The 14700-nt window shown below is 54.3% G+C and overlaps 1 protein-coding gene across 5 annotated transcripts in view; it reads left to right on the forward strand.

Moving 5' to 3' along the window:
- Nucleotides 1-880: 880 nt before the first annotated feature.
- The window catches only part of BCL9 (BCL9 transcription coactivator), a 28499-nt gene continuing 14679 nt past the window's right edge, over nt 881-14700 (forward strand). For 3 of the 5 annotated variants that reach the window (XM_032205058.1, XM_032205086.1, XM_032205081.1), the window contains exon 1: nt 1640-2006. The gene's annotated coding sequence lies outside the window, so the exon portion shown is untranslated. Of the gene's footprint in view, nt 925-1639; nt 2007-14104; nt 14131-14700 lie in introns of those variants that run through there. The other 2 variants (XM_032205066.1, XM_032205074.1) reach the window with 2 other exon arrangements.

A 14700-nucleotide genomic window follows, 5' to 3' on the forward strand; every position in this document is an offset into this window, starting at 1 on the left:
AGCCCGGCTCCTGCGGGGGCAGCACCGCACCTCGCCGCGCTACCCGCAGCCCTGAGGGGAGGGAGGGAGGAAGGAAGAGCCGTGAAGCCGTTGGGGGGGAGCGGCTGGCCGCGGTTATTTGAGCCCGCTGCCTGCCGAGTTGCACAGTCATTTATAACTGCTGCGAGCGCAGGGGGATGGGGCTGGGGCTGGGGGAGGGGAGGGGAGGGGAGCGGCAGCAACCGCAGCGCGGGGGAGCCGGGGGCCGCGCGGGCTCCCTGCGCCTCGCCGGGGCGAGAGGCGGCCGGGGGAGGAGGGAGGGAGGGGGGCGAGGGCGGCAGCCGCTGACGCCTCACGGCTCACGGCGCCTCGCTGCGGGTGCTCCGCGGCTCCTCGGGGCTGGGGCGCGGGCCGGGGCTTCCAGAGGCGCCTCGAGGAGCGGGGCGGCGGGTGCCCGGCTCCTGCGGGCCCCGGGAGGGTTCCCGGGCGGGCAGCGGGGGCTGGCGGCTGAGGGGAGCCGCCGAGGGGAGCCCCGCGCAGCAGCGCCCTGTCAGGGGGCTCGCGCCCCGGCCGTTGGGGCCGTTACGGGGCGGGCCCGCGCGCCGCCGGCAGGGGGCGTGGCCTCCTCACAGAAGGCGTGGCCTACACCGCGGGGCGTGGCCTCGCGGAGGGGGCGTGGTCTCGGCGGAGGGGCGTGGCTTGCCCAGCGCCTCCCCTGCGGCTGCGGGGGGCGCCGGCGGAGGCGGGCCTGTCTCTTTAAGAGCCCGGCCGCTACCACTGCGTAGGCGGCGGGGGGGGAAGGAGGGAGCTGAGGGGAGGGGGGGGGGGTCGGGTACGGCAGCGCCCGCCCCCTGTGTGGGGAGGGGCGGGGCGCGGGGCCGGGCGAGCCCACTGCCCGGCGCGGGGAGCGAGAGGCGGTCCCGCCGGCGGAGCGAGCCGGGGCCGGTACCACTGCCGGGGCGGGGCGCGGCGGGAGCGGGCCGGGAGCCGGGGGGGGGGGGAGGGAGCGAGCGAGCGAGGCGGGGGGGGGGGGAACGGGCAGGGAGAGAGGGAGGGAGAGGGGGGGCGGGGGGGGCTGCGGGGGGCGGTACCACGCGCGCGGCGGGCAGGGGGGGAGGCGCCGGCGGACAATGGAGCCTGTGTGCGTCTGCGGGCGGGGGAAGGACCCGGCGGCGGGGGCACCCGGCGCGCCGCCCCCGCCCGCCCGCCGCTGAGCCCGCCCGCGGCCCCCGGTGAGTGAGGGGAGGCGGCGCGCGGCCGCCCCCCCCGCCCCCCCCCCCAACCAACCGACCGCCCAACGGTCGCCCCCCCCCCCCCCCCAACCGTCCCCTCCTCAACCGCCGCCCGCCGAAAGTTTGAGCTGAGGGGGGCTGAGGGGGCCGGGGGGCGCGGGGAGCGCCTGGCCTCGGCTGCCCCGAGGGGCTGCGCCGGGACAGGTGGGCGCCGGGCGCCGCCGGGCTCTCCCCGAAGCCCCCGCGTGGACGCCAGGGCGAGGCCGCCGCCGGCCGGGATTCGGGGTGCAGGGGGGCGGCGGGGGCAGACAAAGCCCGGCGCGGGACGCGGCGCGCTCGGGGGGCGTCGGGGCGTGAGGCGCCGCGGGGGGATGGCGGCGTGCGCGGTGGCTTCGTAGTAAACACACCGGGGAGAGGGATCGGGCAGGGAGCTGGCACGCAGCGAGGGAACAAAGTGTGGGATAAGCAGCAGCGCTGGGGAGCTGGCTGGGGGGCGCGGTGAGAGGTGCTAGAGCTCGCCTCGGGTCCCAAAGTGGGCGAGGAGGAACCCAGAGCCTCGTCTTGGAGGGGAGCATCAGCACTGGCCATGGAGAGCAGCGGCTTCCCCCGGGCTGGGGCAGCTCCTCACCTCAGCGGCTCGGGGCAGAGGAGAACAGGAGGCTGTGCCGAGCCAGGCTCGTCTCGCTCAGCCCTGCTGCGGGTGACTGTCGCTCTCCTGTCAAAACAGAGTTGGAGGAAGCGGGGGAGACAGCTCTTCCAGTTCTGAGGGGTTCCAGGAACGGTTTTGTTTTCCTCGTAAGTATTTCGTCCTGGATTTCTCCATGAAAAGCCCACACAGGCAGCATAGGAGCCGTGCGTGAAGCATCCTTAAGTGTATCGAGCTTTAAAAAGGGAAAAAAAAAAAAAAAAAAAAAGCGAAGCGTATTTTTTTCCTTGTTTTGTTGGAGGTTAATATTCAGTCAGCGATTGCTCAATGCATTACAAAAACAAGTATCGGGAAGCTAGGCAATGCACTACATGGAATCAAATAAAAAAATCCCAGGGAACAGAGGGAGAGAATTAACATACCTAAAGAGCTTTAGCCCTGTCTTTTGGTTTACCTCTCTCCCGCTTCCCGCTAGGGCCATAAGGCCTGGTTGCTGCCCGTGGGGGTGCCACGGTGTGGGACTGGTGGAGCTGAGCAGGGCTGAGGGGCAGCAAGGGCTGGCAGGCAGTTGTGCCTTCACCCTGCGTGTTCCCATATCCCACTGCAGGCCCATTGGCCAGCTGCTGGAAAGCACGGGGGTAGCTTTGGTGTGATTCTGTAGCCATTTCGGACCGGTTGGGTGCTGGCTCTGGGGTTGGGTTGGGTTTGGTTTTTAACAGCGATCTCCAAACAGATTATTTTCAATGAATGTGGCCTTTTTTTCTTACTCGGAGCATAAAAATGGCTCAGGGGCTCATATTCTTTCCTTGTCTCCCTTGCTGGCTCCTCCTCAAACAACAAAAGAAAGGCAGCTTTCTTTTTTAAGTTGGAGTTAGCAGCGATGACAGTTTTGGGATTTGGGAATTTTCCCAGTAAGGTGGGGTTTCTGGTGTTTGTTTGTTTTTTTTTTTTCCTTGGGGGGGGGGGGCGGATTTTGTGGAGAAGGGGGTCTTGGGGTCTGCGGTCTCACTGCACTGTTGTGAACTCTTAACACCTTAATTGAAGGGGTGGAGATGCTGAAGCACTAACAAAGACCTCCTTTATCCAAAATGTTAATCAATCATTGACGTTAAATAAGTGTGAACAAAACCAACTAAAAAAAAAAAAAAAACGAAACAAGTTTTTGTCTAAGTCCCCCTCCCATTCAGTTGCTCGTCTTTGGTCAGGTTAACGTTGGGAATTCCTCTGGGGATGTATTTTGTGTGTACGTAGACGGACTTGGTTTTGGCAGCGTTTGGTAAAAGTTCTGTCGCTGACTTCCCAGGATACGTTTTTTTTTTTTTTTCCCAGGGCAGATTGTTCAGTTCATAGACGCAATAAAGATGTTTTGAGAGAAACCGTGATCTGCTGCGGAGCGAGGGAAGTAGGGAGAATATGACAATACTGTTGCAACCATCTTCGTGTGGGGCAGGGGTGTGTGTAGAGGGGTTTTGTGGCTTTTATTTTATTTTATTTTTTTGTGTTTTCTGGGGAGGCGTCTTGCTTTCGGCTCTTGTGATCAGTTAATTTGTTTATCGGTCAACACAGTCTTCTAAGCTAGGCAAGACCTGAATTTCAATGTGGAAGAAAATAAATAGGTGTCTGTGCGTACAACCAGAAACTTTGTGGATGTCTTCTGTATATTATGGATACAAAGAGCGCGAGCTCTTTCTTCCCCGTGCTTCCCTCGCTCTCTCCCTCCTTCCCCATCTTGCGTTTTCATCTTTGCAGTTTGTGCACTTGGATTGTTTTCAGTTAGGGTTAGGCCACAGCCAAAGAAACTGCATTTGTCACTGAACACCCAAATATAGAAAGTAAGGCGACTATAAGCCACACGGCTAAAATCTTCATATGCAGCGGCTTTTGTGAACAGTTGATGTGTTCGAGGGGGATAAGAATGGACTAACCTTTGATCCGCATTTCCTGGCGATTCAAAGACTCGCTGCTCTGTAATATGTTGAATTTCCATTCCTATTTCTATAGGATTTTTTCTAGAGGGTTTTTTTTTTTTTTTTGCCTCTCGAGTTCCTGACACACCGTGTTGCCTTGCTAACTGTGCGTGCGTCTTAGGAGTTTTGTTGGTCTTTAAAAATTCAGTGGAAGAAAAGAAAAACAAAACCTGACCCCCTTATCTCAGGGAGCAATTGACACTCAAGTGAGTATCGAAACTAATTCACATCCTAAATGTCAGCTGTGTTACTTAGCAGGGTTTGATCTCTCCCACTTTCTAGAAGTTTACCAGCATTTCTTCAGAGCAAGGCAGGCAGCCTTCGTAAAATCCTACTATCTGGTTTGCACGGCCTTGGACTTCACAGAAATCTCCGTGCCTCAGTGAGGTCTGTGGTCTGTTTGCATAGATATCAAGTCCTTTAACCCAGCGAGATTTGCTGTAGGCTAGGATTTCCTGCTTACAAGCTCTGCTGGAGTCCCTCTGGTCTTCCTGCTGGCAAAATGAAGGTGTTAACTTGGGTTTTGAGAGCATTTTGTGAATGGAAGGAGATCTTACTGCTGATCTGTTCTCTGAGCACTGCTGTGCCTACCCCATGTGAAATGGCTTTCCCCATACCTTTACTCCTCTGTCGGGTTTTTATGTCCCTGCTTTAATTCTCTTGGGGCTGGATCTCAGCTGTGGTAGGGACTGTGCCTGTGATCAGGGCTTGCAGGTGATCTTGACAAACTTGGGCAAAAAAGCCATTCTGTAAGGAAATTTTGGAAGAGTTGCCTCTAAGACCGCGCCATCTTACAAGCCCTGGTTAACTGTCACAACAGCAAAACAGAAGGTGATGTTTTACTGCCTGCTCAACCCCAATCTGCTGCTCCGATGTTGACTTCAAAATGAGCGTTGCTGGTGTTTTTGAAGAAACAGGGTTGCATCTGGTGGCTGTATCCTTAGCTGTAGGAGCTGCGATGCCCGCGAGCCTTTCTCTGATAGAGCTGGTTTTTGGGCGGTCCTCAGTGCGTCGTCCCCTCTTGGGCTCTGCAGCAGCCCTCCCTTTGTGCCGGTGCTGCTGCTCGAGCAGCTGTGTGCTGCAATGGATCAAGGGGCTGAGCTGGGTTATAAGTAGCCTGGCAAAAGAAAAGGTTATATTTAGCCTGGGTGGGTTTGCCAAACTCGTTCGCTGTTTGGCCACGCATGCGGTTGTACCGGCACATCAGACAGCGTGGTGCAGGGGTGGAAGTAAATATTGGTAGCAGCAGTCTCTTCAGCTGGCGTTTCTGCCAAGGGGAGTGCTCATCGAGCTGTACCTCTAAGAGTCTGCTAAACTTGCTAAATGTTTTTTACACCTATTTGTTACAGCTTCCCTTGCCTGAGAGCAGCTCCTTCGGTTTACCTTCTCCTTTTTGCCAACAGCGTTTCTCATCCCCGAACATGCGCGCGATGCACGAAAAGAGGAGCCCTCTTTAAGCAGCTTTATAGCGACTGCAAAAAGAGGAGCGTGCTTGTTGAGCTGTGGAAAAGTTTCTGCTTCTTCAGGACTGTCTGGTGATGCAGAACATGCAGTGTAAACTGATGGCAGAATATTTAGCGTGGTTGCAATTAAGCAGTGAAACTCATGCTGTGAGAATCATCAGGAGCAAGGATTCAACAAGAGTTAAAAAGGATCAGATGTCTGCAGGGATATGAAGAATATCCAATTATCCTAATCAGCGATAGTAGAAATTTTGGAAGGAGTATTAAGCCCGAGGTCTAAACCTTGATTTTATTGTGCTCTAACAGATGTGCTTCTGTGTTTGGGAAGGAGAGGGAGGGCGTAGCTTGTTTTACCTGCGTCTTCTGCAAGGGTCTTGCATGAACTTGACTGGGACTGGAGTTTGACATGTCCCCTTAAACTGCCCGGGCTTCTGCCTCGATCCTAGTGACCCGTCCTGAAATCCAGTCTGAGATCCTGAGCCGTGGCTGTGGTGCAAAGCGAGCTGCTGCTGCCCAAGTCCATTTGTGGGTTTTGCTCCTGCTTCTGTGCGTTGTTACCTGCGCCTCGGTGGTTGGATCTCAGCGATTCGGTTTTGATCTACCTTGACAACACTCGCTGAATTTATTTTAAAGGCTGTTACGAAATTGCAGTTTACTCTATCTGCAGAATGAGCGTTATCTCTTTGGGGTGGCTGAACACGCTCCAAGATCCCCCTTTTTTCAGGGAGACTTAAAAGCAGAGACGAGCTTTTCCTTGTTTGCCCTCTGAGGAGGAGCTGGTGGAACGGGGAAGGGAGATGAAAAGTGGCACAGTACGGTGGGCTGTTTGTTTGTTTGCTTGTTTCTAAAGGCTTGGCAGAATCAACGAAATGCTTTTGAAGCAGGAGAATGGCAAGTATGCTTTACATGTGACATAATTTCTTCCAACAAAGCAGGGCTGAGAGGTGCCGGAGTGATGTCCTCTGAGAGTTCACTGAAATTGGGTGCTGTAGCCTTGAAAACAATGCTGATTTTAAGTGCTCCTCAGTGGTGCAATCTGTGGCAAAAAGAGCGCGTGACGTATGCAGTGGTTTAACCGCATCCAGGATCGGGGGAGAGCTCGTCTCTCTCGGTATTCAGGTCAGCGTGCTTGTGATTCGGGCACCGAGAGCACTTGAGCAGTTCCTCTGGGCTGGGCATCTCCGTGCGCACCTTCTGAGCGGAGGGGGAGTGTGGGAACCTGCTCAACCCAGGCAGCTGGAGCCCACGGGGTTTTCTCCAACCAGGTCAGTTGGATCTGGTGGCGAATTTGGGAAGAGAACCCGGGTCTACAAGCAGCAGGCCCTTTTCCAGCTCGCTCAGCTGGGCTCTGCGTTTTGCTAAACTGCCTTCCTCAGGTGCCGCGGTAGCGCTGCTCCTGCGCCTATGAAATGGCAGTGCTTTATCTCCGCACCGATCTGCTGCGCTGTTTGAGGATTGATTAGAAGCGTATTTGCAGTGTAATATAAGCTGTGGCTGTCAAAGCGGAGTGGCCACAGCTTCTGCAACTGGAGCTGTTGCAGCAGGGAGTTGAGGCCATCGTAGGTGCGTGCAGAGGAGCTCTTCTCGCGCTGCTGGGATTGAATTTTTCTGCAGTGTTTTATGCGTATGGATGAGAAGGGAGCAAAGAACTTCAGGCCGAAACGGCTTGACAGCTTGTTAGTGAGGAAACACTCGCTGCTGTCTCAAAAAAAACACCCTTAACCTTCTTGTGGTTGGGGATGGCAAGTTGAAACTGTCAGGCAAATAGCCACTATCCAGAAGAAACGCTTCTGAATGTTCCCGTGAAAGGTAGCTTTGATTTGACAGTTACGAGGCTTTGAAAACAGCGCTCTGTTTATACAGCATGGTAAATAATCTGAGGTACTTTAGGCTTTGCTGTACATGCCCCGCTAACGAGAGAAGTATTAAACGTGTACGTCTTGTGTTGAGTGAGAGAGGATCCTGCAGCAGTTGGGATTGCAGGCGCCCAGTGCTTTTATGAGATCACGTCGAAGCGGCAGAGGACATAATAGGCCTGATCATGGAATTGCTTAATTTTGTGTCAAAATAAGAATTTTCCATGCGGTGTTTTGAGATCTTTTAGGTGACCTCGCGTTAGTTATCAAATGTCAGTTTTTCATCCCAGCGGCTTTGATACGATCATGTAGCATCCTGGAGTGCCGTGTACGCGCAGTCTTTGCTTGCTAGAGGTCTTTGAAGTGATTTCCTCCTCAGAAGAGTCAGTGCTCTGCTGACGATCCGACGTTTAGCAGCTAGGAAACCAGCTCACAGACACACAGCGCCAGGTCACCAAAGGCTGTGCCACCTGTGAGGCGCCTATCGTGGGCACAGCGGCACAGAAACGAGAGGCTGAGCGCAGCCAGCAGTAAGCTGCACGCGAGGGCTGGAGCATTTCTTCACTGCTGCCACAGGCACTCATGTTTTGCCTTGCCGACCTCCCAGAGTAGAGAGCCTGGCGTCAGAGAGCTGCAGCAGGGAGCAGAGCAGGGGGCAGCTGGTGGCGACGGTCCTGGGTGAGAAGTGGCACTGGCAGGCAGTGCCACGGGGTGCTGACGCTTAGGGGAGCTGCAACAAGCTGCTCGTTTGCCTGAGCGAGAGGCTGGGTGCCTGTTCGGCGAGGGGTAGGTGGAGGAAGCTGTGGGGTTGCCCCCAGCAGTTTTGGACCTGGCATGTGGTGCCCCCTCACAGCGTGCTGTGGGGTTAGGGCTCGCCGTAGCACTGGGCTTTCCGTGGGTCTGTCCGGTGCGGTCCCGTCCTGGCCCTGTTGAGCTTATGAAATCTGACAAGATTGCAGCCTGGGGTGCTTTGCCTGAGGACTGTTTGATACCTTTCATTCTGGAAGCCTCGTGAGGGGATGCCGAAAGAAAAAGAGAAGAAAAAAGAGAAGAAAAAGAAGGAAAAGAGAAGAAAAAGAAGGAAAAGAGAAGAAAAGTGCTTCTCCTTTTTCTCAGTTTTCCTCATGCTGAACTTTCTCCCAAGTCTTCTACTTAAGCAACATGGCGTTACTATATATTGAAGAGCAAACTGGGGTCTCTTCAGCCCTGTCTTCCTATCCACTGCGTCCTGTTTGTTCCCCCCACTGCTTCCACAGATTAGTTTGTGAAGAATGAGCTCCTGACAAGCTTTATACGGGCTTCTTTTACCTGTGGTTGTTGTTCATGCTGATGTCACTATTGAAATTTGTGAAAAAGTAAACCCAGAGGAGCAAGAGAAAGGAGATTGCCTCTGGCCCTGAACATGTTACCTGCTTCCCTAAAAAACAGAAGAAATTTTGACAGGAGGCAAAGCTATGAAGTGGGCTGGTCGGAAGCTCTAGCGTTATCCGCTGGACTCCTGCACGTAATGTTGACTGGTGCTGGGTCTGTTAACTGCTAACACGATGTAGAAAGCCGCAGAAGCCTGTCATATATTAGGGAAATAATGTTAAAACATTTCTTGAGAAATCCCTGATTGCTAAAGGCTTTTGATCTTTGCTGGCGCTCACAGTAGTGGGAACTCCAGAGCAGCCAGGCTGCTGCTAAGGTAAGTTACGCTCCACATAAAGTGCTAAAAGCCCTGGCCGTGAAGTACACCCGCTGCTCCTGGTGTCCCTAACGTAGGGGGAGCTGAGCTGGAAGACACTGAGGCCAAGCTGATGCTAGCGGGATGTCACGACACAACACGGCGACGTGACAGCAGCCTGGCCGACCTGCAGCTGTAAGTACCCCTCGTGTTGGTGTAGCTGAATTGGTGTTAGCAGCAGCAGGAATCGGTCAGCCTCTACAGAAGCAGGTAGCTGTAGCTTAGGCTTCGGTGCGTGCTTTTTTGGATTGGTTTATTCCCCCAAAAACTGGCTTCTGGAACTGTGTCAGAATATGCCAAGAGACTGTTCTGGTCCTATGTGTATCAAGTAGTTCAGTTTTATACATAGCAGAGGAGAAGTTGAAAGGGTCTCCAGGTGTCTGTGGACAACTCGAATCTGCTCACGAGTGTCCACAAGTGTCTGTCTCCTCTGCTAATTTGTGCAAGGAGTTGTGGAAAGAGTTGTATGAAACCAGTAACTGCCTAGGAAAGGCCATCATCCTCTTTGTACTAATGACACACTGAAGTACTGTTAGGGCACCAAAAATAAAGTTCAGTGGACTCACAGTAGTCTTCCAGACACAAAGTGTTTGCAGTGTTACAACTTGTAAAATTATGGTTACAAGTGTAGTGGGCCACATGTCTGTTGCAACAGAGTATTTTAGAATGATATTGTAATACCCCATGAGTAACTACTTAAACAGCCTTTACATCCCTGCTGCTGTTGGTTATCCTTCTGCTTGTCAGACGGAGGAGGGAAGTGAACAGTCAGAGGAGATCACACTGTATGAGGGCACGGGGTGGTTGTGTTGGGAGTGTCATGAAACACTTGATTCTCTGAGCCTTTGTGTCTCTCATCCTTTGTCACTGATTGTTTTGACTGCACTTTTTTAAGAGTGGAGAAGGGAAGGTAGGACTTGCCCAGAGCAGCTGTGGATGCCCCATCCCTGGAGGTGCTCAAGGCCAGGCTGGATGGGGCTTTGGGCAGCCTGGGCTGGTGGGAGGTGTCCCTGCCCATGGCAGGGGGGTGGAAATGGGGGGGCTTTAAGGCCCCTTCCAACCCAAACTATCCTATGGTTCTGTGACTTTCTGTGGCTGTCCCTGTTCTGAGTGGAGTTCAGGAGAGTCTGGTTATTTGAAAAATGTTCATGAGTGTGGTGGTCAGAGTTAGGGGGGAAAGTGTGGGAGGAAGAGTGTGAGTGCTGTTTTACCCAAAGTATGCGGGCACAGACACAGGCCCAGAAGAGTTGGATTTGTGTGACCACAGACACCACGTTCACATGGAGGTGGTTAGGTGTGTTCTTGTAATTTCAGGGATGTTCATCCCATGGTCTTAAATTCTTACATTAATCTGAGCTACTCAAAGGAACCTCTTTTCCTTGTAATGGCATAGTCTCGTGCCTGCATTTTCCGTGTCAGAGCTGTAAATTTTCCATGTACATTAAGTGTGTTTATCTTTGCTCAGCCCCTTTCTGTGTGCATGGAGTGAGTTCTGGGCAATAACCTGCCTGTGTTTTAGCAGGTAGTGGAGTGGTGGACGCACACTATGTGTATGAGGAAAGATTTCATCAGGCACTTAGTTGCAGTGAGCCTGGTGAAGATTGTTTGGGTCCCACATTCATGTAGTGAAATGAATTTAGGTGGCAAGTTTGGGATTCTTCTTTTGATTGAGAGTTGCTGCCAGCAGATTATCAGCAAAGCAGTAAGGCTAGGGAAACTTCTCTGACTTGTGCCTAAGGAGTTTCTTAAGGCTTTGGGAAGGCATGAGAACCTAGTGTATGGCATCTTTTTTATAGCCAGACATAAACACGGCAAAGTCTGTGCTGTTTCAGGGTAAGTGCTGGCCATCTAGAAACTGGTGGCTGGCTGTGTGTTGCTGTCCAGTCAGCCTTGTATTAGCAAGGTGGCTCAGTGATTCTGAACATCTTGAGTTGGAAGGGAGCCACAAGCACCATCGAGTCCAACTCCTGGCTCCACACAGAACCACCCCAAAATCAGACCCTATGTCTGAGAGCGTTGTCCAAACCCTTGTACTCCAGCAGGCTCAGTGCTGTGACCGCTGCCCTGGGGAGCCTGTCCCAGTGCCCAACCACGCTCAGGGTGCAGAACCTTTCCCTAACCCCCAGCCTGACCCTCCCCTTTCCCAGCCCCGTGCCATGCTGAGAAATTGATTTTTGCCTTTCTGGCAGGAGGAGCACATCAGCACGGCAGCTGGAAGGCTTTGGAGCGATGATGGTGTAGTTTGATTAGAGGAAGAGGCTCGCAATCTCTGCTATTGAAAAAGCCAGGGCAGTAACTGGTCAGGCCAGCTGCTGATTGCTTGCTTGGATGGGTGGTGTTATGCTGGGTCCACATGATGTGTATTGATCCCGTGTCTTCAGCCCCAGGGGTTCTTTAGGTATCCAGTGTGTTTTCTGCCTATGTTTAAGAAAAAGTGCAGAGGGAGCAGGCAGGGGAACAACAGCAGTGTATTTGAACAACCAGCTTGAGCCTGTCCACTCCTGTACCACCAGTCGCTGCTGCCTCCTTTATTGCAGCACCGGTGAGCGTGTGGCCACTGGGTGGCTGAAAAGTAATCCTCTCTTTTCCAGAGGCAGTTTTCAGCCTGGTCACAAGTGCTCATGGTGGCTGGAAGCGAAAGGCTTGGATGGCCTTAGGTTGGTGGCAGTTGGGTTCCTGGCTCTGGCATGTGCTGGGCCTGCGGAAGGTAAGGCAGCATTTTGACAAGCCCCTCTGAATGCTGGTGGGTTCACCACGAGTTGTGTTACAGGCACGTGCTTTACACTTTCCTGGGAGAGGATGAGGAGAACAGCCTTTTCTAGGAGGTAGGGGGCAGATATAAGGGTACAGTTACGAGCCCTGCGTATGGGCCATAGCTGGAAACTGGGGCTGGTTCAAGGGAATGAAGATTGCCCCGTGTCCCCATCTCCCCCAGCGTCACGGGGAGATGTGCGTGGTGTCGGAATACTCATGTCAACGTACACAGTCGCTTACACACGATCTTAAAGGCCTCTGACTGCTCAATAAAAGCGTTGAATAACACTTCCCGCGTCCTCCTTGTTTCCTGGTTGCACTCTTATCGATGAGGTGTGTGACCAAGCACCTTGTTAAGCAGCCGCTTATTAAAAAGTAACGCGTGCTGCTCGGCTGCAGGTGTGCAGCAAGGCAAAACTGGTCCAAGCTGCACGGGGCGAGCCCCTGTGGTAGCTCTGCGGCTGTCCCGGGTGCAGTGGGGTCACCCCCTGCCAGTGCTGCTGTTCTCCCTCACAAGCGGTCGAAGGAGGGTCGGGGAGATGGGACAGGCCCTTCCCAGCACAGTTGTGCTGAGGGAGCGCGCCAGTTGATTCACCGCCTCAGCCCACAACCCACTCACACGGGGAGCCCGCTGCTCCTGTTTGTGCCCTGCTGCCGGCACCACCGCTCTCCGTCCCTCCTGCAGCCGCTGCTCAGGGTCTCACTCCACCTGCTCCCTCCTCTCCTCATCCCGCTGCTGCAGCGCCGATTCAGGGTGCTGGCTCTCCTCGCCTTCAGAGTCACCGCCTGCTGTCTGTAGCAGCACATTTCGAGGCTTTTTTCTTTTTCCCTGCTGATGTTGGGCTCTTGCCACCCTCGGTCCGGCACAGACCGACAGTCTTGGAAAGGCTGTGGGGGGAAAAAAGAAGAAGCATGCTCTTTCTTGTACCCCAAGAAAGAGGTTTCTTGCCTTTAGTGCTTTGTGTCGCAGTAAGGCCAGAAGTTGGATACTTTTATCTACTTGGTCTGCCTTCATTTCATCTCTCCACATTCTCCTCCTCAAAGAGGGAGAAAAGACTGAAGCGAGTCAGTGCTAACTACGGCTGCTCCTGCTGAAGCAGCCCTAATGCTGTGCGCCTCCGTGTACCCGGCCACTTGTCACTGCCAAGCAGTGCGAGCGCCGCTTCTGTGGTGCAAGGGCATGGAGAGGGAATAAGCTAGTTTGGGTGGGCTTTTTTAATTTTTTTTGACTTGTTTGCATCACAGTAATAGGGTGGCTAGTTATAGGAGATGGCTCATGAGCAAGTTGCCAGTGGGTAAGCTCAGCTGAGCGTGTATCGGTATCTGCCTGTGTGCTGTGGGCCAAGACTGTGCGGGGGCAGCAAAGATGGAATAACATCGTGATAGCCGGGTCTGGGCCGCCACAGCGGTGCCTTGTGTCTGGTTGTGTCCCTCCTGTGGTCCATGTTTTTTTTTTTAAGGCCATCTTTCCCCAGTGCTTTGCCAACTGAACCTGACCATTCCCTCCGATGGGTTCTCCCCACTGCGCTGTGTGCTGGTGGTGGTGTTCACCCTCCCAAGGGAGCAGGCGAGTCTGTCACTGCCCGGCACAGGCACGCCAGTCTTGGCAGTGACATGGCACAGCCGGTGTCGTTTCGGTGGGTGGGGTGGGGGAAAGGGGAGAGGAGCTTGGCTGGGGAATCGGGCGCGGGGCTGATGGGGCCGCTGCGGGAGGTTGTGCCGGCTGAAGCAGCTTGTTGCGATGGGCGTTTGTTCCAGCAAGGGCTGCAGGTGTGACCTGGCTAGATAAGGACGGTCTATCACGATGAGTTCATTGTTTGATTTGGCTGGACTGGGTGGGGAACGGAGCTCCATTGTTTGGGCCTGGCTTTGTAGTTTGGTTTTGTTGAGGCGGATTACGCGGCGAGGTATTGCCCCACTGGTAAGGTGAAGCTGCAGGAGATAACAGTTGGAGAACGTCGGAGGGAAGAGAATACGCAGAGGGTTTCACAACGCGTAGCTAATTGAGCCTTCCAGCAGCTCCTGCCTCCCTGCTGGAGGGATCTGGTCAGCAGCAGGCACGGAGGCTGCACGGAAAGCCCCTGGCAGCGCTTGGGGAGCCATCCTCACAGTGTAAACAGCTGAGCGCTCGGGGACCGCGCCGGCCCCGACAGCCTGGATGCTGCCTGGGCTCTGGCTGCTCTCACAGCCTCACCAGTTTTCAGTGGATGAGGTAGAAGAAGCTGGCAGGTAGCTGCTCTTTCTTTCTCTCCTGACCTCAGATTTACCGCTGAGCCGTGCCTCAGTCTGCCTTTCCTGCTATTGCTAAGTTTTCAGGTGCTTGTGTCTTTCTTTTAAGATGTGACCGAAAGTTTTTGATGCAGGGCTGTCTCCAGTACTGAAAGTGTGGCTGATCCACTCATGGGCTACAAACTATTTTGGCCTTACAGGGAATAACTGTAGGATAAGGGGTCCTACTCACATCTGCAGCTCTCTCGTGAGCAAGCTCGCAGGCTGTCTCACTCAAGGTTTGCAGTTGGATTCCTTTCTCCCCGTAGCGTAGCACAGTGACGTGCAGTAGGGGCCGACAGAACAGCAAGGAGCCCGTCTTCCTTCCAAAACCTGCCTGGTTTTCCCCTAGATGCCACTGAGCAATTGCCTGGCTTTACCTGACGCTTGATGTTTTTATTTATAGCTTGTCTGGCTGTGGAGGAGGCTGTGTGTGGAGCACAGGGGTTTGGCAGATGTTGCTGGGCTCACAGCGAGGGGAAGGCGAGCCTTTGAAGAGGCATGGGCGCAGGGAAGGGGAGGTTGCTCGGGTGAGCTTCGTGCCAGCTTCTCAGAGCACAGATGAGCTCATGGGAATCCAGCAAGCTCAAATGTGGGAGTGCTAAAGCAGGTCTGAGCTACTTCCCCTCCGCACCTCCTCGCGCTGCCGACATCTTCAGACTGTTCTGGCCTGATGCTGGTGTTTTTGCTGCTGATGAACCTGGCCAGCCTAGGCAGAGGCTCCCTCCTGCCAGTGCTTCAGAACGAATTTTGACTCCTCTGCTCGCTCCTGGGGCTAGGAAGGAGGGGCGGCAGCTGGCTGGGCTGTG

The sequence above is a fragment of the Aythya fuligula genome, chromosome 1 (assembly GCF_009819795.1).
Source record: "Aythya fuligula isolate bAytFul2 chromosome 1, bAytFul2.pri, whole genome shotgun sequence".
NCBI lineage: Eukaryota > Metazoa > Chordata > Aves > Anseriformes > Anatidae > Aythya > Aythya fuligula.